The sequence below is a fragment of the Cupressus sempervirens genome, chromosome 1 (assembly GCF_028749045.1).
Source record: "Cupressus sempervirens isolate cs-2001-9-10 chromosome 1, ASM2874904v1, whole genome shotgun sequence".
NCBI classification, from domain to species: domain Eukaryota; kingdom Viridiplantae; phylum Streptophyta; class Pinopsida; order Cupressales; family Cupressaceae; genus Cupressus; species Cupressus sempervirens.
Window position 1 is genome coordinate 607,507,611 of NC_143118.1, and position 3,010 is coordinate 607,510,620.

The following is a 3,010-nucleotide window of genomic DNA, read 5'->3' on the forward strand; positions in this document are numbered from 1 at the left end:
AGTGACATTACTTTTTGATCCTTCGATGTCAGCTCTTCCTATCATTGTGAAGCAGAATTCACCAAGTGTTGGATTGTTCACCCACCAATAGGGAATGTGAGTTGGGTTTAGACTGTCGTGAGACAGGTTAGTTTTACCCTACTGATGATCCACGCCATGATAGTAATTCAACTTAGTACGAGAGGAATTGTTGATTCACACATTTGGTCATCACGCTTGGTTGAAAAGCCAGTGGCGCGAAGCTACCGTGTGTCAAATTATGACTAAACGCCTCTAAGTCAGAATCCACGCTAGATGCAGCGCATATCTCTCTCTGACTGCACCGTGACCCGTAGTAGGGGTGCTTGTACACTCCCAGGGGCCCGTGTCATTGGCCATCTCTGATCGGTGCACTAGCCCATTGGAGCAACCTTGGGATATTAATTTCAAGCAATCGGCGAGAAGAATCTTTTGCAGATGACTTAAATAAGCGACGGGGTATTGTAAGTGGCAGAGTGGCCTTGCTGCCACGATCCACTAAGATTCAGCCCTCTGTCGCCTCGATTCGTAAAACCTTTTTCGACTCTGAGATAGGTGGGGTTTGTAATTTGCGTGAGGGCGAGAAAATCTCCCAAGTGCCAAATTCTGGGTGGGGATGGGGTTTGCAAGGTTTTTTCTTGCGAGCTTGTAACAATCTCTCAAGTGCCAAATTCCCAGCGGGTGGGGTTTGCAATTTTTTGCGAGGGCGGGAAAACTCTCCCAGGTGCCAAATTTCGAGCAAGTGGGGTTTTGTGAAAATTTCTGCTAGGGCGAAGAAATCTCCCAAGTGCTAAATTCCTGGCGAGTGGGGTTTTTGCAATTTCTGCCGGGACGGAAAAATATCACAAGTGCCACATTCTGGGCGGGTGGGCTTTTGCAAAAATTTCTGTGAGGGCGAAAAGATCTCCCAAGTGCCAAATTCTCGGCGGGTGGGGTTTGCAATTTTTGCCAGGGCAGAAAAATCTCTCGACTGCCAAATTTTGGGCGGGAGGGAGGGGTTTTGTAGAAATTTCTGCCAGGGCAGAAAAATCTCCCGAGTGCCAAATTTTGGGTGAGTGGGGTTTTGTAAAATTTCCACGAGGGGGAAAAAAATCTCCCGAGTCCCAAATTTTGAGCTGGTGGGGATTGCGATTTTCAAAAATTGAAAAATCTCCCGAGTGCCGAATTCCCCACGGGTGGGGTTTCATGATTTCCACAAGCGCAAAAAAGTTTTCCAAGTGTAATTTCCATGTGGGTCGGGTTTGCAATTTCTGTGAGGGCGAAAAAATCTTCCAAGTCCAAATTTCGGGTAGGCAGGGTTTCGTAATTTCCAAGTGCCAAATTCTGAGCAGGTGGGGTTTGTAAATTCCGCGAGGGCGAAAAAAACTTCCAAGTCCAAATTTTGAACGGGTGGGGTTTGTAAATTTTCGTGAGGGCAAAAAATCCTTCTGACTGCAAATTCCAGGCGAGTCCCCAGGTTTTGTAATTTTTGCGAGGGCAGACAACTCGTGTACGTGATCCAAAATCGGTCAACTTATTTTTTTGGTTAACGCCCAAAGTTTTGAACTCAAATCGAGTTGGCTACCTCGACTCGAATCGCCTCCGAATTTTTTGCACAACCCATGTCACCGTGCTCGACGAGATTCTAAGTGCCTCGAGTCATGTACGTGGTCCAAAAGAGGTCAACATTTTTTTTTTTTGGGGTTAATGCCCAAAGTTTTCAACTCGAACCGTGTCGGCAACCCCGACACAAATTGCCCCAACTACTCGAACCCCAACTCGAATCGTGTCGAGCCTTAACCGCCTCCAATTTTTTTGCACAACTCATGTCACCATGCTCGACATGATTCTAAGTGCACCGAGTCATGTGCGTGATCCAAAGGCGGTCAACTCTTTTTTTGGGTTAACGCCCAAAATTTTCAACCCAAATTGTGTCGGCAACCCCGACTCGTGTCACCTCGAGCCTTAACCGCCTCCAATCTTTTCGCAGGACTCATGTCACCATGCTTGACTTGGTGCCCTGAGTCATGTACGTGATCCAAAAGTGGTTAACTTCTTCCTTCTTTGGTTAACACCCAAAGATTTCAACCCGAATCATGTCAGCAACCCCAACTCAAATTGCCTCGAGCCTTAATTGCCTGCAATTTTTTTGAACCACTCATGCCACCGTGCTTGACTTGATTCTATGCGCCCCAAGTCATGTATGTGATCCAAAAGCAATTATCTCCTTTTCTGGCTAACGGCCAAAGTTTTTGAATCGACTCAGCTACCCCGACTCGAATTGCCTCGAGCCTTAACCGCCTCCATTTTTTTTTTTGCTCGACTCATGTAATCGCACTCGCCTTGATTCTGAGTGGCCCGAGTCACTTACGTGATCCAAAACTGGGTAACTTTTTCTTTTTTCTTTTTTTTGTCAAGTCCCAAAGTTTTGAACTCAAATAGAGTCAGATGCCCCGACTTGAGTCTTCTCCAAATTTTTTGCACGACTCATGTCACCGTGCTCGACTTGATTCTAAGTGCCTCGAGCCGTGTACATGATCCAAAAGCGGTTAACTTTTTCTTTTTGGTTAACGCCCAAAGTTTTCAACCCGACCCACCTCGGCAACCTCGACTCGAAGCGCCTCGAGCCTTAATGGCCTCCAATGTTTTTGCACGACTCATGCCACCGTCGACTTTTTGCTCGAATCATGTCACCCAGGGCACCTCGATGCTACATGACCCGAGCCTTGTGCGCGATCCAAAACCGGGTAACGGTTTTTTTTGAACTCCCAAAATTTCATTCTTTTTTGCTTTATGAGGCCTATCATGATCTCTTTTTATAAAGAAAATTCTCAAATCAGATAGTTTTGGCTACCCTACCTCAAATCTGGCTAGCTAGGCGTAATGCCTTGAGTCGGCTCAGCAATACGTGAACTAAAACTTGTGTGTGATCCAAAAGCGGGTAACTTGTTTTTTTTTTTTTTGTAATGCCCAAAATTTAGCGCTTTTTGTTGTACAAGGCCTCCCATGATTT

At 46.0% G+C, this 3,010-nt stretch overlaps 1 pseudogene; it reads left to right on the forward strand.

The window, feature by feature from the left end:
* Positions 1-546, forward strand: part of LOC149579015 (25S ribosomal RNA) — a 1,514-nt pseudogene extending 968 nt beyond the window's left edge.
* The last annotated feature ends 2,464 nt before the right edge of the window (positions 547-3,010 follow it).